The sequence below is a fragment of the Oscarella lobularis genome, chromosome 10, assembly GCF_947507565.1.
Source record: "Oscarella lobularis chromosome 10, ooOscLobu1.1, whole genome shotgun sequence".
NCBI classification, from domain to species: domain Eukaryota; kingdom Metazoa; phylum Porifera; class Homoscleromorpha; order Homosclerophorida; family Oscarellidae; genus Oscarella; species Oscarella lobularis.
The window spans coordinates 1137094-1158826 of record NC_089184.1 but is presented as its reverse complement, the minus strand read 5'-3'; the positions used below and the strand labels follow the sequence as shown (position 1 = coordinate 1158826).

Genomic DNA, 21733 nt, shown 5'->3' with positions numbered 1-21733 from the left:
TTCTGTTGAAGGTACTGTACTCAATATGTTTTCTGTTTTCTGTTGAAGGTACTCAATATGATTTCTGTTGAAAGTACTCAATATGTTTTCTGTTTTCTGTTGAAGGTACTCATTACGTTTTCTGTTGAAGGTACTCAATACATTTTCTGTTGAAGGTACTCATTATGTTTTCTGTTGAAGGTACTCATTATGTTTTCTGTTAAACGTACTCAACATGTTTTCTGTTTTCTGTTGAAGGTACTCATTACGTTTTCTGTTGAAGGTACTCAATGTTTTCTGTTGAAGGTACTCATTATGTTTTCTGTTAAACGTACTCAATATGTTTTCTGTTGAAGGTACTCAATATTTTTCTGTTGAAGGTACTGTACTCAATACGTTTTCTGTTTTCTGTTGAAGGTACTCAATATGTTTTCTGTTGAAGGTACTCAATATTTTTCTGTTGAAGGTACTGTACTCAATATGTTTTCTGTTTTCTTTTGAAGGTACTCAATATGTTTTCTGTTGAACGTACTCAATATGTTTTCTGTTTTCTGTTGTAGGTACTCAATACGTTTTCTGTTGAAGGTACTCATTACGTTTTCTGTTGAAGGTACTCAATATGTTTTCTGTTGAACGTATTTAATATGTTTTCTGTTGAACGTACTCAATATTTTTTCTGTTTTCTGTTGTAGGTACTCAATACGTTTTCTGTTGAAGGTACTCATTACGTTTTCTGTTGAGGGTACTCAATATGTTTTCTGTTGAACGTATTCAATATGTTTTCTGTTGAACGTACTCAATATGTTTTCTGTTTTCTGTTGTAGGTACTCAATACGTTTTTTGTTGAAGGTACTCATTACGTTTTCTGTTGAAGGTACTCATTACGTTTTCTGTTGAAGGTACTCAATATGTTTTCTGTTGAAGGTACTCATTATGTTTTCTGTTGAAGGTACTCATTATGTTTTCTGTTGAAGGTACTCATTATGTTTTCTGTTAAACGTATTCAATATGTTTTCTGTTGAAGGTACTCAATATTTTTCTGTTGAAGGTACTGTACTCAATATGTTTTCTGTTTTCTGTTGAAGGTACTCAATATGTTTTCTGTTGTAGGTACTCAATATTTTTCTGTTGCAGGTACTGTACTCAATATGTTTTCTGTTTTCTGTTGAAGGTCCTCAATATGTTTTCTGTTGAAGGTACTCAATATGTTTTTGTTGAACGTACTCAATATGTTTTCTGTTTTCTGTTGTAAGTACTCAATACGTTTTCTGTTGAAGGTACTCATAACGTTTTCTCTTGAAGGTACTCAATATGTTTTCTGTTGAACGTATTTAATATGTTTTCTGTTGAACGTACTCAATATGTTTTCTGTTTTCTGTTGTAGGTACTCAATACGTTTTCTGTTGAAGGTACTCATTACGTTTTCTGTTGAAGGTACTCAATATGTTTTCTGTTGAAGGTACTCATTATGTTTTGTGTTGAAAGTACTCAATCTGTTTTCTGTTGAAGGTACTCAATATGTTTTCTGTTGAACGTGCTCAATATGTTTTCTTTTTTCTGTTGTAGGTACTCAATATGTTTTCTGTTTTCTGTTGAAGGTACTCAATATGTTTTCTGTTGAAGGTACTCATTACGTTTTCTGTTGAAGGTACTCAATATGTTTTCTGTTGAAGGTACTCATTAAGTTTTCTGTTGAAAGTACTCAATCTGTTTTCTGTTGTAGGTACAGTGTACTCAATCTGTTTTCTTTTTCTGTTGTAGGTAATAAATGTTTACTGTTTTATGTTGAAGGTACTCATTACGTTTTCTGTTGAAGGTACTCAATATGTTTTCTGTTGAAGGTACTCATTATGTTTTCTGTTAAACGTATTCAATATGTTTTCTGTTGAACGTACTCAATATGTTTTCTGTTTTCTGTTGTAGGTACTCAATATGTTTTCTGTTTTCTGTTGAAGGTACTCATTATGTTTTCTGTTGAACGTACTCAATATGTTTTCTGTTGAACGTACTCAATATGTTTTCTGTTGAAGGTACTGTACTCAATATGTTTTCTGTTTTCTGTTGAAGGTACTCAATATGTTTTCTGTTGAAGGTACTCAAAATTTTTCTGTTGAAGGTACTGTACTCAATATGTTTTCTGTTTTCTGTTGAAGGTACTCAATATGATTTCTGTTGAAAGTACTCAATATGTTTTCTGTTTTCTGTTGAAGGTACTCATTACGTTTTCTGTTGAAGGTACTTAATACATTTTCTGTTGAAGGTACTCATTATGTTTTCTGTTGAAGGTACTCATTATGTTTTCTGTTAAACGTACTCAACATGTTTTCTGTTTTCTGTTGAAGGTACTCATTACGTTTTCTGTTGAAGGTACTCAATGTTTTCTGTTGAAGGTACTCATTATGTTTTCTGTTAAACGTACTCAATATGTTTTCTGTTGAAGGTACTCAATATTTTTCTGTTGAAGGTACTGTACTCAATACGTTTTCTGTTTTCTGTTGAAGGTACTCAATATGTTTTCTGTTGAACGTATTTAATATGTTTTCTGTTGAACGTACTCAATATGTTTTCTGTTTTCTGTTGTAGGTACTCAATACGTTTTCTGTTGAAGGTACTCATTACGTTTTCTGTTGAAGGTACTCAATATGTTTTCTGTTGAACGTATTCAATATGTTTTCTGTTGAACGTACTCAATATGTTTTCTGTTTTCTGTTGTAGGTACTCAATACGTTTTTTGTTGAAGGTACTCATTACGTTTTCTGTTGAAGGTACTCAATATGTTTTCTGTTGAAGGTACTCATTATGTTTTCTGTTGAAAGTACTCAATCTGTTTTCTGTTGTAGGTACAGTGTACTCAATCTGTTTTCTTTTTCTGTTGTAGGTAATCAATGTTTTCTGTTTTCTGTTGTAGGTCTCAATCTGTTTTCTGTTTTCTGTTGAACGTACTCAATATGTTTTCTGTTGAAGGTACTCATTATGTTTTCTGTTAAACGTACTCAACATGTTTTCTGTTTTCTGTTGAAGGTACTCAATATGTTTTCTGTTTTCTGTTGAAGGTACTCATTATGTTTTCTGTTGAAAGTACTCAATCTGTTTTCTGTTGTAGGTACAGTGTACTCAATCTGTTTTCTTTTTCTGTTGTAGGTAATCAATGTTTTCTGTTTTCTGTTGTAGGTCTCAATCTGTTTTCTGTTTTCTGTTGAACGTACTAAATATGTTTTCTGTTGAAGGTACTCATTATGTTTTCTGTTAAACGTACTCAACATGTTTTCTGTTTTCTGTTGAAGGTACTCAATATGTTTTCTGTTGAAGGTACTCATTACGTTTTCTGTTGAAGGTACTCAATATGTTTTCTGTTGAAGGTACTCATTATGTTTTCTGTTAAACGTATTCAATATGTTTTCTGTTGAACGTACTCAATATGTTTTCTCTTTTCTGTTGTAGGTACTCAATATGTCTTCTGTTTTCTGTTGAAGGTTCTCATTATGTTTTCTGTTGAACGTACTCATTACGTTTTCTGTTAAACGTATTCAATATGTTTTCTGTTTTCTGTTGAAGGTACTCATTACGTTTTCTGTTTTCTGTTGAAGGTACTCAATATGTTTTCTGTTGAACGTACTCAATATGTTTTCTGTTTTCTGTTGTAGGTACTCAATATGTTTTCTGTTTTCTGTTGAAGGTACTCAATATGTTTTCTGTTGAAGGTACTCAATATTTTTCCGTTGAAGGTACTGTACTCAATATGTTTTCTGTTTTCTGTTGAATGTACTCAATATGTTTTCTGTTGAAGGTACTCATTATAATTTCTGTTGAAAGTACTAAATCTGTTTTCTGTTGTAGGTACAGTGTACTCAATCTGTTTTCTTTTTCTGTTGTAGGTAATCAATGTTTTCTGTTTTCTGTTGTAGGTCTCAATCTGTTTTCTGTTTTCTGTTGAACGTACTCAATATGTTTTCTGTTGAAGGTACTCATTATGTTTTCTGTTAAACGTACTCAACATGTTTTCTGTTTTCTGTTGAAGGTACTCAATATGTTTTCTGTTGAACGTACTCATTACGTTTTCTGTTGAAGGTACTCAATATGTTTTCTGTTGAAGGTACTCATTATGTTTTCTGTTAAACGTATTCAATATGTTTTCTGTTGAACGTACTCAATATGTTTTCTGTTTTCTGTAGTAGGTACTCAATATGTTTTCTGTTTTCTGTTGAAGGTACTCATTATGTTTTCTGTTGAACGTACACAATATGTTTTCTGTTGAACGTACTCAATATGTTTTCTGTTGAAGGTACTGTACTCAATATGTTTTCTGTTTTCTGTTGAAGGTACTCAATATGTTTTCTGTTGAAGGTACTCAAAATTTTTCTGTTGAAGGTACTGTACTCAAATATGTTTTCTGTTTTCTGTTGAAGGTACTCAATATGATTTCTGTTGAAGGTACTCATTACGTTTTCTGTTGAAGGTACTCAATACATTTTCTGTTGAAGGTACTCATTATGTTTTCTGTTGAAGGTACTCATTATGTTTTCTGTTAAACGTACTCAACATGTTTTCTGTTTTCTGTTGAAGGTACTCATTACGTTTTCTGTTGAAGGTACTCAATGTTTTCTGTTGAAGGTACTCATTATGTTTTCTGTTAAACGTACTCAATATGTTTTCTGTTGAAGGTACTCAATATTTTTCTGTTGAAGGTACTGTACTCAATACGTTTTCTGTTTTCTGTTGAAGGTACTCAATATGTTTTCTGTTGAAGGTACTCAATATTTTTCTGTTGAAGGTACTGTACTCAATATGTTTTCTGTTTTCTGTTGAAGGTACTCAATATGTTTTCTGTTGAAGGTACTCAATATGTTTTCTGTTGAACGTACTCAATATGTTTTCTGTTTTCTGTTGTAGGTACTCAATACGTTTTCTGTTGAAGGTACTCATTACGTTTTCTGTTGAAGGTACTCAATATGTTTTCTGTTGAACGTATTTAATATATTTTCTGTTGAACGTACTCAATATGTTTTCTGTTTTCTGTTGTAGGTACTAAATACGTTTTCTGTTGAAGGTACTCATTACGTTTTCTGTTGAAGGTACTCAATATGTTTTCTGTTGAACGTATTCAATATGTTTTCTGTTGAACGTACTCAATATGTTTTCTGTTTTCTGTTGTAGGTACTCAATACGTTTTTTGTTGAAGGTAATCATTACGTTTTCTGTTGAAGGTACTCATTACGTTTTCTGTTGAAGGTACTCAATATGTTTTCTGTTGAAGGTACTCATTATGTTTTCTGTTGAAGGTACTCATTATGTTTTCTGTTAAACGTATTCAACATGTTTTCTGTTGAACGTATTCAATATGTTTTCTGTTTTCTGTTGAAGGTACTCAATATGTTCTCTGTTGAAGGTACTCAATATGTTTTCTGTTGTAGGTACTCAATACGTTTTCTGTTGAAGGTACTCATTACGTTTTCTGTTGAAGGTACTCAATATGTTTTCTGTTGAAGGTACTCATTATGTTATCTGTTGAAGGTACTCATTATGTTTTCTGTTAAACGTACTCAATATGTTTTCTGTTTTCTGTTGTAGGTACTCAATATGTTTTCTGTTTTCTGTTGAAGGTACTCAATATGTTTTCTGTTCAAGGTACTCATTACGTTTTCTGTTGAAGGTACTCAATATGTTTTCTGTTGAAGGTACTCATTATGTTTTCTGTTGAAAGTACTCAATCTGTTTTCTGTTGTAGGTACAGTGTACTCAATCTGTTTTCTTTTTCTGTTGTAGGTAATCAATGTTTACTGTTTTCTGTTGTAGGTCTCAATCTGTTTTCTGTTTTCTGTTGAACGTACTCAATATGTTTTCTGTTGAAGGTACTCATTATGTTTTCTGTTAAACGTACTCAACATGTTTTCTGTTTTCTGTTCAAGGTACTCAATATGTTTTCTGTTGAAGGTACTCATTACGTTTTCTGTTGAAGGTACTCAATATGTTTTCTGTTGAAGGTACTCATTATGTTTTCTGTTAAACGTATTCAATATGTTTTCTGTTGAACGTACTCAATATGTTTTCTGTTTTCTGTTGTAGGTACTCAATATGTTTTCTGTTTTCTGTTGAAGGTACTCATTATGTTTTCTGTTGAAGGTACTCATTATGTTTTCTGTTGAACGTACTCAATATGTTTTCTGTTTTCTGTTGTAGGTACTCAATACGTTTTCTGCTGAAGGTACTCATTACGTTTTCTGTTGAAGGTACTCAATATGTTTTCTGTTGAACGTACTCAATCTGTTTTCTGTTGAAGGTACTCATTATGTTTTCTGTTAAACGTACTCAACATGTTTTCTGTTTTCTGTTGAAGGTACTCAATATGTTTTCTGTTTTCTGTTGAAGGTACTCATTATGTTTTCTGTTGAAAGTACTCAATCTGTTTTCTGTTGTAGGTACAGTGTACTCAATCTGTTTTCTTTTTCTGTTGTAGGTACTCAATATGTTTTCTGTTTTCTGTTGAAGGTACTCAATATGTTTTCTGTTGAAGGTGCTCAATATTTTTCCGTTGAAGGTACTGTACTCAATATGTTTTCTGTTTTCTGTTGAATGTACTCAATATGTTTTCTGTTGAAGGTACTCATTATAATTTCTGTTGAAAGTACTAAATCTGTTTTCTGTTGTAGGTACAGTGTACTCAATCTGTTTTCTTTTTCTGTTGTAGGTAATCAATGTTTTCTGTTTTCTGTTGTAGGTCTCAATCTGTTTTCTGTTTTCTGTTGAACGTACTCAATATGTTTTCTGTTGAAGGTACTCATTATGTTTTCTGTTAAACGTACTCAACATGTTTTCTGTTTTCTGTTGAAGGTACTCAATATGTTTTCTGTTGAACGTACTCATTACGTTTTCTGTTGAAGGTACTCAATATGTTTTCTGTTGAAGGTACTCATTATGTTTTCTGTTAAACGTATTCAATATGTTTTCTGTTGAACGTACTCAATATGTTTTCTGTTTTCTGTTGTAGGTACTCAATATGTTTTCTGTTTTCTGTTGAAGGTACTCATTATGTTTTCTGTTGAACGTACTCAATATGTTTTCTGTTGAACGTACTCAATATGTTTTCTGTTGAAGGTACTGTACTCAATATGTTTTCTGTTTTCTGTTGAAGGTACTCAATATGTTTTCTGTTGAAGGTACTCAAAATTTTTCTGTTGAAGGTACTGTACTCAATATGTTTTCTGTTTTCTGTTGAAGGTACTCAATATGATTTCTGTTGAAGGTACTCAATATGTTTTCTGTTTTCTGTTGAAGGTACTCATTACGTTTTCTGTTGAAGGTACTCAATACATTTTCTGTTGAAGGTACTCATTATGTTTTCTGTTGAAGGTACTCATTATGTTTTCTGTTAAACGTACTCAACATGTTTTCTGTTTTCTGTTGAAGGTACTCATTACGTTTTCTGTTGAAGGTACTCAATGTTTTCTGTTGAAGGTACTCATTATGTTTTCTGTTAAACGTACTCAATATGTTTTCTGTTGAAGGTACTCAATATTTTTCTGTTGAAGGTACTGTACTCAATACGTTTTCTGTTTTCTGTTGAAGGTACTCAATATGTTTTCTGTTGAAGGTACTCAATATTTTTCTGTTGAAGGTACTGTACTCAATATGTTTTCTGTTTTCTGTTGAAGGTACTCAATATGTTTTCTGTTGAAGGTACTCAATATGTTTTCTGTTGAACGTACTCAATATGTTTTCTGTTTTCTGTTGTAGGTACTCAATACGTTTTCTGTTGAAGGTACTCATTACGTTTTCTGTTGAAGGTACTCAATATGTTTTCTGTTGAACGTATTTAATATATTTTCTGTTGAACGTACTCAATATGTTTTCTGTTTTCTGTTGTAGGTACTAAATACGTTTTCTGTTGAAGGTACTCATTACGTTTTCTGTTGAAGGTACTCAATATGTTTTCTGTTGAACGTATTCAATATGTTTTCTGTTGAACGTACTCAATATGTTTTCTGTTTTCTGTTGTAGGTACTCAATACGTTTTTTGTTGAAGGTAATCATTACGTTTTCTGTTGAAGGTACTCATTACGTTTTCTGTTGAAGGTACTCAATATGTTTTCTGTTGAAGGTACTCATTATGTTTTCTGTTGAAGGTACTCATTATGTTTTCTGTTAAACGTATTCAACATGTTTTCTGTTGAACGTATTCAATATGTTTTCTGTTTTCTGTTGAAGGTACTCAATATGTTCTCTGTTGAAGGTACTCAATATGTTTTCTGTTGTAGGTACTCAATACGTTTTCTGTTGAAGGTACTCATTACGTTTTCTGTTGAAGGTACTCAATATGTTTTCTGTTGAAGGTACTCATTATGTTATCTGTTGAAGGTACTCATTATGTTTTCTGTTAAACGTACTCAATATGTTTTCTGTTTTCTGTTGAAGGTACTCATTACGTTTTCTGTTTTCTGTTGAAGGTACTCAATATTTTTTCTGTTGAAGATACTCATTATGTTTTCTGCTGAAGGTACTCATTATGTTTTCTGTTGAACGTACTCAATATGTTTTCTGTTGAACGTACTCAATATGTTTTCTGTTGAAGGTACTCAATATGTTTTCTGTTGAACGTACTCAATATGTTTTCTGTTTTCTGTTGTAGGTACTCAATATGTTTTCTGTTTTCTGTTGAAGGTACTCAATATGTTTTCTGTTCAAGGTACTCATTACGTTTTCTGTTGAAGGTACTCAATATGTTTTCTGTTGAAGGTACTCATTATGTTTTCTGTTGAAAGTACTCAATCTGTTTTCTGTTGTAGGTACAGTGTACTCAATCTGTTTTCTTTTTCTGTTGTAGGTAATCAATGTTTACTGTTTTCTGTTGTAGGTCTCAATCTGTTTTCTGTTTTCTGTTGAACGTACTCAATATGTTTTCTGTTGAAGGTACTCATTATGTTTTCTGTTAAACGTACTCAACATGTTTTCTGTTTTCTGTTGAAGGTACTCAATATGTTTTCTGTTGAAGGTACTCATTATGTTTTCGGTTGAAAGTACTCAATTTGTTTTCTGTTGTAGGTACAGTGTACTCAATCTGTTTTCTTTTTCTGTTGTAGGTAATCAATGTTTTCTGTTTTCTGTTGTAGGTCTCAATCTGTTTTCTGTTTTCTGTTGAACGTACTCAATATGTTTTCTGTTGAAGGTACTCATTATGTTTTCTGTTGAAGGTACTCATTATGTTTTCTGTTAAACGTACTCAACATGTTTTCTGTTTTCTGTTGAAGGTACTCAATATGTTTTCTGTTGAAGGTACTCATTACGTTTTCTGTTGAAGGTACTCAATATGTTTTCTGTTGAAGGTACTCATTATGTTTTCTGTTAAACGTACTCAACATGTTTTCTGTTTTCTGTTGAAGGTACTCATTACGTTTTCTGTTGAAGGTACTCAATGTTTTCTGTTGAAGGTACTCATTATGTTTTCTGTTAAACGTACTCAATATGTTTTCTGTTGAAGGTACTCAATATTTTTCTGTTGAAGGTACTGTACTGAATATGTTTTCTGTTTTCTGTTGAAGGTACTCAATATGTTTTCTCTTGAAGGTACTCAAAATTTTTCTGTTGAAGGTACTGTACTCAATATGTTTTCTGTTTTCTGTTGAAGGTACTCAATATGTTTTCTGTTGTAGGTACTCAATACGTTTTCTGCTGAAGGTACTCATTACGTTTTCTGTTGAAGGTACTCAATATGTTTTCTGTTGAACGTATTTAGTATGTTTTCTGTTGAACGTACTCAATATGTTTTCTGTTTTCTGTTGTAGGTACTCAATACGTTTTCTGTTGAAGGTACTCATTACGTTTTCTGTTGAAGGTACTCAATATGTTTTCTGTTGAACGTATTCAATATGTTTTCTGTTGAACGTACTCAATATGTTTTCTGTTTTCTGTTGTAGGTACTGAATACGTTTTTTGTTGAAGGTACTTATTACGTTTTCTGTTGAAGGTACTCATTACGTTTTCTGTTGAAGGTACTCAATATGTTTTCTGTTGAAGGTACTCATTATGTTTTCTGTTGAAGGTACTCATTATGTTTTCTTTTAAACGTATTCAACATGTTTTCTGTTGAACGTATTCAATATGTTTTCTGTTTTCTGTTGAAGGTACTCAATATGTTCTCTGTTGAAGGTATTCAATATGTTTTCTGTTTTCTGTTGAAGGTACTCAATATGTTCTCTGTTGAAGGTACTCAATATGTTTTCTGTTGAAGGTACTCATTACGTTTTCTGTTGAAGGTACTCAATATGTTTTCTGTTGAAGGTACTCATTATGTTTTCTGTTAAACGTACTCAACATGTTTTCTGTTTTCTGTTGAAGGTACTCATTACGTTTTCTGTTGAAGGTACTCAATGTTTTCTGTTGAAGGTACTCATTATGTTTTCTGTTAAACGTACTCAATATGTTTTCTGTTGAAGGTACTCAATATTTTTCTGTTGAAGGTACTGTACTGAATATGTTTTCTGTTTTCTGTTGAAGGTACTCAATATGTTTTCTCTTGAAGGTACTCAAAATTTTTCTGTTGAAGGTACTGTACTCAATATGTTTTCTGTTTTCTGTTGAAGGTACTCAATATGTTTTCTGTTGTAGGTACTCAATACGTTTTCTGCTGAAGGTACTCATTACGTTTTCTGTTGAAGGTACTCAATATGTTTTCTGTTGAACGTATTTAGTATGTTTTCTGTTGAACGTACTCAATATGTTTTCTGTTTTCTGTTGTAGGTACTCAATACGTTTTCTGTTGAAGGTACTCATTACGTTTTCTGTTGAAGGTACTCAATATGTTTTCTGTTGAACGTATTCAATATGTTTTCTGTTGAACGTACTCAATATGTTTTCTGTTTTCTGTTGTAGGTACTGAATACGTTTTTTGTTGAAGGTACTTATTACGTTTTCTGTTGAAGGTACTCATTACGTTTTCTGTTGAAGGTACTCAATATGTTTTCTGTTGAAGGTACTCATTATGTTTTCTGTTGAAGGTACTCATTATGTTTTCTTTTAAACGTATTCAACATGTTTTCTGTTGAACGTATTCAATATGTTTTCTGTTTTCTGTTGAAGGTACTCAATATGTTCTCTGTTGAAGGTATTCAATATGTTTTCTGTTGTAGGTACTCAATACGTTTTCTGTTGAAGGTACTCATTACGTTTTCTGTTGAAGGTACTCAATATGTTTTCTGTTGAAGGTACTCATTATGTTTTCTGTTGAAGGTACTCATTATGTTTTCTGTTAAACGTACTCAATATGTTTTCTGTTTTCTGTTGAAGGTACTCAATACGTTTTCTGTTTTCTGTTGAAGGTACTCAATATGTTTTCTGTTGAAGATACTCATTATGTTTTCCGCTGAAGGTACTCATTATGTTTTCTGTTGAACGTACTCAATATGTTTTCTGTTGAACGTACTCAATATGTTTTCTGTTGAAGGTACTCAATATGTTTTCTGTTGAACGTACTCAATATGTTTTCTGTTTTCTGTTGTAGGTACTCAATATGTTTTCTGTTTTCTGTTGAAGGTACTCAATATGTTTTCTGTTGAAGGTACTCATTACGTTTTCTGTTGAAGGTACTCAATATGTTTTCTGTTGAAGGTACTCATTATGTTTTCTGTTGAAAGTACTCAATCTGTTTTCTGTTGTAGGTACAGTGTACTCAATCTGTTTTCTTTTTCTGTTGTAGGTAATCAATGTTTTCTGTTTTCTGTTGTAGGTCTCAATCTGTTTTCTGTTTTCTGTTGAACGTACTCAATATGTTTTCTGTTGAAGGTACTCATTATGTTTTCTGTTAAACGTACTCAACATGTTTTCTGTTTTCTGTTGAAGGTACTCAATATGTTTTCTGTTGAAGGTACTCATTACGTTTTCTGTTGAAGGTACTCAATATGTTTTCTGTTGAAGGTACTCATTATGTTTTCTGTTAAACGTATTCAATATGTTTTCTGTTGAACGTACTCAATATGTTTTCTGTTTTCTGTTGTAGGTACTCAATATGTTTTCTGTTTTCTGTTGAAGGTACTCATTATGTTTTCTGTTGAACGTACTCAATATGTTTTCTGTTGAACGTACTCAATATGTTTTCTGTTGAAGGTACTCAATATTTTTCTGTTGAAGGTACTGTACTCAATATGTTTTCTGTTGAAGGTACTCAATATTTTTCTGTTGAAGGTACTGTACTCAATATGTTTTCTGTTTTCTGTTGAAGGTCCTCAATATGTTTTCTGTTGAAGGTACTAAATATGTTTTCTGTTGAAGGTACTCAATATGTTTTCTGTTGAAGGTACTCATTACGTTTTCTCTTGAAGGTACTCATTATGTTTTCTGTTGAAGGTACTCATTATGTTTTCTGTTAAACGTATTTAATATGTTTTCTGTTGAACGTACTCAATATGTTTTCTGTTTTCTGTTGTAGGTACTCAATATGTTTTCTGTTTTCTGTTGAAGGTACTCTTTATGTTTTCTGTTGAAGGTACTCAATATGTTTTCTGTTGAAGGTACTCATTATGTTTTCTGTTAAACGTATTCAATATGTTTTCTCTTGAACGTACTCAATATGTTTTCTGTTTTCTGTTGTAGGTACTCAATATGTTTTCTGTTTTCTGTTGAAGGTACTCAATATGTTTTCTGTTGAAGGTACTCATTACGTTTTCTGTTGAAGGTACTCAATATGTTTTCTGTTGAAGGTACTCAATATGTTTTCTGTTGTAGGTACTCAATGTTTTCTGTTTTCTGTTGTAGGTCTCAATCTGTTTTCTGTTTTGTGTTGAACGTACTCAATATGTTTTCTGTTTTCTGTTGAAGGTACTCAATATGTTTTCTGTTGAAGGTACTCATTATGTTTTCTGTTGAAGGTACTCAATATGTTTTCTGTTTTCTGTTGTAGGTCTCAATCTGTTTTCTGTTTTCTGTTGAACGTACTCAATATGTTTTCTGTTTTCTGTTGAAGGTACTCAATATGTTTTCTGTTGAAGGTACTCAATATGTTTTCTGTTTTCTGTTGTAGGTACTCAATGTTTTCTGTTTTCTGTTGTAGGTCTCAATCTGTTTTCTGTTTTCTGTTGAACGTACTCAATATGTTTTCTGTTTTCTGTTGAAGGTACTCAATATGTTTTCTGTTGAAGGTACTCATTATGTTTTCTGTTGAAGGTACTCAATATGTTTTCTGTTTTCTGTTGTAGGTCTCAATCTGTTTTCTGTTTTCTGTTGAACGTACTCAATATGTTTTCTGTTTTCTGTTGAAGGTACTCAATATGTTTTTTGTTGAAGGTACTCATTATGTTTTCTGTTGAAGGTACTCAATATGTTTTCTGTTTTCTGTTGTAGATCTCAATCTGTTTTCTGTTTTCTGTTGAACGTACTCAATATGTTTTCTGTTTTCTGTTGAAGGTACTCAATATGTTTTCTGTTGAAGGTACTCATTACGTTTTCTGTTGAAGGTACTCAATATGTTTTCTGTTGAAGGTACTCATTATGTTTTCTGTTGAAGGTACTCATTATGTTTTCTGTTAAACGTATTCAATATGTTTTCTGTTGAACGTACTCAATATGTTTTCTCTTTTCTGTTGTAGGTACTCAATATGTTTTCTGCTTTCTGTTGAAGGTACTCATTACGTTTTCTGTTGAAGGTACTCATTATGTTTTCTGTTGAAGGTACTCAATATGTTTTCTGTTTTCTGTTGTAGGTCTCAATCTGTTTTCTGTTTTCTGTTGAACGTACTCAATATGTTTTCTGTTTTCTGTTGAAGGTACTCAATATGTTTTCTGTTGAAGGTACTCATTATGTTTTCTGTTGAAGGTACTCAATATGTTTTCTGTTTTCTGTTGTAGGTCTCAATCTGTTTTCTGTTTTCTGTTGAACGTACTCAATATGTTTTCTGTTTTCTGTTGAAGGTACTCAATATGTTTTCTGTTGAAGGTACTCAATATGTTTTCTGTTTTCTGTTGTAGGTACTCAATGTTTTCTGTTTTCTGTTGTAGGTCTCAATCTGTTTTCTGTTTTCTGTTGAACGTAATCAATATGTTTTCTGTTTTCTGTTGAAGGTACTCAATATGTTTTCTGTTGAAGGTACTCAATATGTTTTCTGTTTTCTGTTGTAGGTACTCAATGTTTTCTGTTTTCTGTTGTAGGTCTCAATCTGTTTTCTGTTTTCTGTTGAACGTACTCAATATGTTTTCTGTTTTCTGTTGAAGGTACTCAATATGTTTTCTGTTGAAGGTACTCATTACCTTTTCTGTTGAAGGTACTCAATATGTTTTCTGTTGAAGGTACTCATTATGTTTTCTGTTGAAGGTACTCATTATGTTTTCTGTTAAACGTATTCAATATGTTTTCTGTTGAACGTACTCAATATGTTTTCTGTTTTCTGTTGTAGGTACTCAATATGTTTTCTGTTTTCTGTTGAAGGTACTCAATATGTTTTCTGTTGAAGGTACTCATTACGTTTTCTGTTGAAGGTACTCAATATGTTTTCTGTTGAAGGTACTCATTATGTTTTCTGTTAAACGTATTCAATATGTTTTCTGTTGAACGTACTCAATATGTTTTCTGTTTTCTGTTGTAGGTACAGTGTACTCAATATGTTTTCTTTTTCTGTTGTAGGTACTCAATGTTTTCTGTTTTCTGTTGTAGGTCTCAATCTGTTTTCTGTTTTCTGTTGAACGTACTCAATATGTTTTCTGTTTTCTGTTGAAGGTACTCAATATGTTTTCTGTTGAAGGTACTCATTACGTTTTCTGTTGAAGGTACTCAATATGTTTTCTGTTGAAGGTACTCATTATGTTTTCTGTTAAACGTATTCAATATGTTTTCTGTTGAAGGTACTCATTATGTTTTCTGTTGAAGGTACTCAATATGTTTTCTGTTGAAGGTACTCATTATGTTTTCTGTTAACGTATTTAATATGTTTTCTGTTGAACGTACTCAATATGTTTTCTGTTTTCTGTTGTAGGTACTCAATATGTTTTCTGTTTTCTGTTGAAGGTACTCAATATGTTTTCTGTTTTCTGTTGTAGGTACTCAATATGTTTTTTTTTTCTGTTGAAGGTACTCATTACGTTTTCTGTTGAAGGTACTCATTATGTTTTCTGTTGAAGGTACTCAATATGTTTTCTGTTTTCTGTTGTAGGTACTCAATATGTTTTCTGTTTTCTGTTGAACGTACTCAATATGTTTTCTGTTTTCTGTTGAAGGTACTCAATATGTTTTCTGTTGAAGGTACTCATTATGTTTTCTGTTGAAGGTACTCAATATGTTTTCTGTTTTCTGTTGTAGGTCTCAATCTGTTTTCTGTTTTCTGTTGAACGTACTCAATATGTTTTCTGTTTTCTGTTGAAGGTACTCAATATGTTTTCTGTTGAAGGTACTCATTACGTTTTCTGTTGAAGGTACTCAATATGTTTTCTGTTGAAGGTACTCATTATGTTTTCTGTTCAAGGTTCTCAATATGTTTTCTGTTTTCTGTTGTAGGTCTCAATATGTTTTCTGTTTTCTGTTGAACGTACTCAATATGTTTTCTGTTTTCTGTTGAAGGTACTCAATATGTTTTCTGTTGAAGGTACTCAATATGTTTTCTGTTTTCTGTTGTAGGTACTCAATGTTTTCTGTTTTCTGTTGTAGGTCTCAATATGTTTTCTGTTTTCTGTTGAAGGTACTCAATATGTTTTCTGTTTTCTGTTGTAGGTCTCAATCTGTTTTCTGTTTTCTGTTGAACGTACTCAATATGTTTTCTGTTTTCTGTTGAAGGTACTCAATATGTTTTCTGTTGAAGGTACTCATTATGTTTTCTGTTGAAGGTACTCAATATGTTTTCTGTTGAAGGTACTCATTATGTTTTCTGTTAAACGTATTCAATATGTTTTCTGTTGAACGCACTCAATATGTTTTCTCTTTTCTGTTGTAGGTACTCAATATGTTTTCTGTTTTCTGTTGAAGGTACTCATTATGTTTTCTGTTGACTGTTGAAGGTACTCAATATGTTTTCTGTTGAAGGTACTCATTATGTTTTCTGTTGAAGGTACTCAATATGTTTTCTGTTGAAGGTACTCATTATGTTTTCTGTTAAACGTATTCAATATGTTTTCTGTTGAACGTACTCAATATGTTTTCTGTTTTCTGTTGAAGGTACTCAATATGTTTTCTGTTGAAGGTACTCAATATGTTTTCTGTTTTCTGTTGTAGGTACTCAATGTTTTCTGTTTTCTGTTGTAGGTCTCAATATGTTTTCTGTTTTCTGTTGAAGGTACTCAATATGTTTTCTGTTGAAGGTACTCATTATGTTTTCTGTTGAAGGTACTCAATATGTTTTCTGTTTTCTGTTGTAGGTCTCAATCTGTTTTCTGTTTTCTGTTGAACGTACTCAATATGTTTTCTGTTTTCTGTTGAAGGTACTCAATATGTTTTCTGTTGAAGGTACTCATTATGTTTTCTGTTGAAGGTACTCAATATGTTTTCTGTTGAAGGTACTCATTATGTTTTCTGTTAAACGTATTCAATATGTTTTCTGTTGAACGCACTCAATATGTTTTCTGTTTTCTGTTGTAGGTACTCAATATGTTTTCTGTTTTCGGTTGAAGGTACTCATTATGTTTTCTGTTGACTGTTGTAGGTACTCAATATGTTTTCTGTTTTCTGTTGAAGGTACTCATTATGTTTTCTGTTGAACGTACTCAATATGTTTTCTGTTGAACGTACTCAATATGTTTTCTGTTGAATGTAGTCAATATTTTTCTGTTGAAGGTACTGTACTCAATATGTTTTCTGTTTTCTGTTGAAGGTACTCAATATGTTTTCTGTTGAAGGTACTCAATATTTTTCTGTTGAAGGTACTGTACTCAATATGTTTTCTGTTTTCTGTTGAAGGTACTTAATATGTTTTCTGTTGAAGGTACTCAATATGTTTTCTGTTGAACGTACTCAATATGTTTTCTGTTTTCTGTTGTAGGTACTCAATACGTTTTCTGTTGAAGGTACTCATAACGTTTTCTGTTGAAGGTACTCAATATGTTTTCTGTTGAACGTATTTAATATGTTTTCTGTTGAACGTACTCAATATGTTTTCTGTTTTCTGTTGTAGGTACTCAATACGTTTTCTGTTGAAGGTACTCATTACGTTTTCTGTTGAAGGTACTCAATATGTTTTCTGTTGAACGTATTCAATATGTTTTCTGTTGAACGTACTCAATATGTTTTCTGTTTTCTGTTGTAGGTACTCAATACGTTTTTTGTTCAAGGTACTCATTACGTTTTCTGTTGAAGGTACTCATTACGTTTTCTGTTGAAGGTACTCAATATGTTTTCTGTTGAAGGTACTCATTATGTTTTCTGTTAAACGTATTCAATATGTTTTCTGTTGAACGTATTCAATATGTTTTCTGTTTTCTGTTGAAGGTACTCAATATGTTTTCTGTTGAAGGTACTCAATATGTTTTCTGTTGTAGGTACTCAATACGTTTTCTGTTGAAGGTACTCATTACGTTTTCTGTTGAAGGTACTCAATATGTTTTCTGTTGAAGGTACTCATTATGTTTTCTGTTGAAGGTACTCATTATGTTTTCTGTTAAACGTACTCAATATGTTTTCTGTTTTCTGTTGAAGGTACTCATTACGTTTTCTGTTTTCTGTTGAAGGTACTCAATATGTTTTCTGTTGAAGATACTCATTATGTTTTCTGTTGAAGGTACTCATTATGTTTTCTGTTGAACGTACTCAATATGTTTTCTGTTGAACGTACTCAATATGATTTCTGTTGAAGGTACTCAATATGTTTTCTGTTGAACGTACTCAATATGTTTTCTGTTTTCTGTTGTAGGTACTCAATATGTTTTCTGTTTTCTGTTGAAGGTACTCAATATGTTTTCTGTTGAAGGTACTCAATATTTTTCCGTTGAAGGTACTGTACTCAATATGTTTTCTGTTTTCTGTTGAAGGTACTCAATATGTTTTCTGTTGAAGGTACTCATTATGTTTTCTGTTGAAAGTACTCAATCTGTTTTCTGTTGTAGGTACAGTGTACTCAATCTGTTTTCTTTTTCTGTTGTAGGTAATCAATGTTTTCTGTTTTCTGTTGTAGGTCTCAATCTGTTTTCTGTTTTCTGTTGAACGTACTCAATATGTTTTCTGTTGAAGGTACTCATTATGTTTTCTGTTAAACGTACTCAACATGTTTTCTGTTTTCTGTTGAAGGTACTCAATATGTTTTCTGTTGAAGGTACTCATTACGTTTTCTGTTGAAGGTACTCAATATGTTTTCTGTTGAAGGTACTCATTATGTTTTCTGTTAAACGTACTCAACATGTTTTCTGTTTTCTGTTGAAGGTACTCATTACGTTTTCTGTTGAAGGTACTCAATGTTTTCTGTTGAAGGTACTCATTATGTTTTCTGTTAAACGTACTCAATATGTTTTCTGTTGAAGGTACTCAATATGTTTTCTGTTGAACGTACTCAATATTTTTTCTGTTTTCTGTTGTAGGTACTCAATACGTTTTCTGTTGAAGGTACTCATAACGTTTTCTGTTGAAGGTACTCAATATGCTTTCTGTTGAACGTATTTAATATGTTTTCTGTTGAACGTACTCAATATGTTTTCTGTTTTCTGTTGTAGGTACTCAATACGTTTTCTGTTGAAGGTACTCATTACGTTTTCTGTTGAAGGTACTCAATATGTTTTCTGTTGAACGTATTCAATATGTTTTCTGTTGAACGTACTCAATATGTTTTCTGTTTTCTGTTGTAGGTACTCAATACGTTTTTTGTTGAAGGTACTCATTACGTTTTCTGTTGAAGGTATTCATTACGTTTTCTGTTGAAGGTACTCAATATGTTTTCTGTTGAAGGTACTCATTATGTTTTCTGTTGAAGGTACTCATTATGTTTTCTGTTAAACGTATTCAATATGTTTTCTGTTGAACGTATTCAATATGTTTTCTGTTTTCTGTTGAAGGTACTCAATATGTTTTCTGTTGAAGGTACTCAATGTGTTTTCTGTTGTAGGTACTCAATATGTTTTCTGTTTTAGGTACTCAATATGTTTTCTGTTGTAGGTACTCAATGTATTTTCTGTTGTAGGTACTCAATATGTTTTCTGTTTTAGGTACTCAATGTGTTTTCTGTTGAAGGATACATACCCTGCAAGCAGGAAGTGGTACAGTGTGAATTGCACAAAAACATGCATCAGTGATACGTACTCTGCAAGCAGGGAATGGTACACTGCGAATTCCACTATGCGGTAAACTTAACTCAGGGGGGAAACATGCATCAGGGATACACGTATTGCAAGGGCAGGGCACTCTACCAGGAGTCGCTGGAAGCTCGCTGCGAGGCCGCTTTCGCGCGGAAGAAGCCATGGAAAAACGGAAAGACAAAGGAAGATGGCGGCGGAGAAAATATGCATAGCGCACTCTAAGGCGATTCGAATTGGGGCGAAACGCGACTTCACGGCGGCGATTGCTCGATTCGGACCGGTAGAAAACCCGCGCGAGACGTCGCGTTTGGAATTCCGGCGCGATCGGCGGCCCGGGAAAGCGGCGGCGGAGGAGGATCCGCGGCGGGGGTCCCGACGATCGCGCGTTCAATCGATCGCGCGGAAGGGCGTTCGAAGCGCAGCGGAGCGATCGAAGCGCGGTCACGGCGGCGTCGGGCGGCGAAATTTGAAGGCGAAAACGCGAGGTCCCGCATTGGAAACGCAGGCCCCGTACGAAGCTCCGTAAATTATGGGAAGAGACTAGCTTACTTACCCGCGCTTCGCGCGGGGCAGAGTGCATTTTTGTTTTAAAATGCACAATTAGGACGTTCGATTAGGATGGCTTACGCTGCACTACTTGGGGGTTGGAACACTTGAAGCCCTCCCCGGTCACAGTGCCGTCAAACTAAGCGCTGTCCTTTATATACAAATACGTACTTCGTGTAGCAGTTCAACTGACAGTTGTAGCCAATGAGTTCCCGTTCAAGGCAGACTGTATTTGATGAAATAGTTCTTTCTGGGTGTAAAGGCAAGGACTTCGTTCACCGTGCAGAAAAGGAGATCCTGCCGAGACAAAGTTTATACACCCTTCAATTAAGTTAGTGTGACTTGCAGAGGGTGCGTCAGTTGCCCACCACTGACCCGCACAGCAAATTAGTTCTCGCTGAGTCTGCATGTGCATTCAAATTGTTCCCGGTGACTGTGTGTAAAAGGACTTTCCGTCGTTTTTTCCCGCTGAGTGCCTAAAGTCACCGGTCGGTTTCATTTTTGTATTTTTCCTGTAACAGTCCCACTAACTGTTATAGCCTACCTTCGCGCAAATTAGTTCTCGCCGAGTCTGTGCATACAAATTGTTCCCGGTGACTGTTAGTTGGATTGTTAACCGACCGGTCACTTTAGGCAGTCAGCGGGATACAGTCAACACAGTCAACGGGAAGTCTTTTTATTCACAGTTACAGCCTACCTTCGCGGCAGACTGCATGCACATATTTGATTAAAAAATAGTTCTTGCTGAGTGTATTCCCAAGGCCGACGTCCCAGCCGCTGAACGTGTAGCAAAAGAGAGAGATCTTTCTGAAACACACGGTGTACATGCACGCCTTTATGCAACCTGTTACCGCTAAAAGCGTAGCAAATCTGTTTCCCGCTTACTCTGCAGCCGAATACCTGCATATTCGTTGATAATCGTGCAATTCTTATGATTCCCGCTGATCATGCAGAGTTGCCAACACATACCTAGTTCTTGCTTACTCTGTGCATGCAAATTTTTCCCGGTGACTGCATGTGTTGAAAAGACTTCCCTTTGGCTGTGTTGTTTCCCGCTGACCGCCTAAAGTGTTCGGTGTCATTTGTATACATGCATACACTGGTATACTTCTTCACTAACTGTTGTAGCCTACCTTCGCGGCCTCCGGCAGCTAGGCAGTAGTTGAAAAAAATTCTTTTCTGAAACAGAGTGTGTACATGCACGCCTTTATGCAACCTGTTCCCGCTACTGCCAATTCAATAATAGTTCTGGTACTGCCTTTTCAAAAATAGTTCTCGTTGAATGTTCGTAGGTACAGCTAACTGTCAAAATCCCACTGAGTACTAATACAGTCAGTAGCTGCAGATTATCGGCGCAAAATCAATCATGCGGCACGATTACCAAAAGCCTTTGGGCAATATTTTGACAATTTACGCGCCATGATTTCTCGCTATCAATTCAGGAAGATGGCACTGCGGTCAAATATTTCTTTCCCTTTCCTTGAAAATCAGTAGGTTTTGCGAGCGCATAGACGATTGAGGCGTTGGAATTTGCTATCTACTAAATGGTTTGTAGACGTCCCGTATGCGACGCAAAGGGTTCGGAGAGACCCTCGAAGGGGGCCCGCGTCGCGAAGACTTCGACAACGGGAGAGAACGCACCAAAAGACGCGCGAGGAGAGTCCGCGTCACGATTGCGGACGATTACGAAGCCGCGAGCGAGACGACGGGCGATGGCACGGGCGATCGAGACGCCGAAAGGAGCCCCGTCGTCGCCAAAAACCCGACCGCACGCTTAAAAAGACGCGCAAAAAAGGTCCGCGTCACGATTGCGGAGCCGCGCGCGAGACGACGGGCAATGGCACGGGCGATCGAGACGCCGAAAGGGGCCCCGTCGCGCCAAAAACCCCACCACGGTATATAGAATCTTCGTCGAAGCAGGGAGAGAGCGTCGGCAAAGCCGCGCGCCAAGCCGCCTCGGAGCGTATCGCGAAACAAATGGCGGCGGCCATGTTTTGTCCAAGATGGCGTCGCGCATTATAATGAG

The 21733-nt window shown here is 34.3% G+C and overlaps 2 long non-coding RNA genes across 2 annotated transcripts in view; both read right to left on the bottom strand.

Moving 5' to 3' along the window:
- LOC136192221 (uncharacterized) overlaps positions 1-19690 on the bottom strand; it is a 58851-nt gene extending 39161 nt beyond the window's left edge. The window contains exon 1 of the long non-coding RNA XR_010671112.1: positions 19273-19690. This is a non-coding gene — a long non-coding RNA (uncharacterized lncRNA). The remainder of the gene's footprint in view (positions 1-19272) is intronic.
- A 567-nt stretch (positions 19691-20257) lies between these two features.
- LOC136192282 (uncharacterized) lies at positions 20258-21581 on the bottom strand. Its single transcript, XR_010671119.1, has 3 exons — positions 20841-21581; positions 20405-20770; positions 20258-20334 (listed from the first exon to the last, which is right to left on the bottom strand). It is a non-coding gene; the product is annotated as an uncharacterized lncRNA (long non-coding RNA).
- Between the last annotated feature and the right edge of the window lie 152 nt (positions 21582-21733).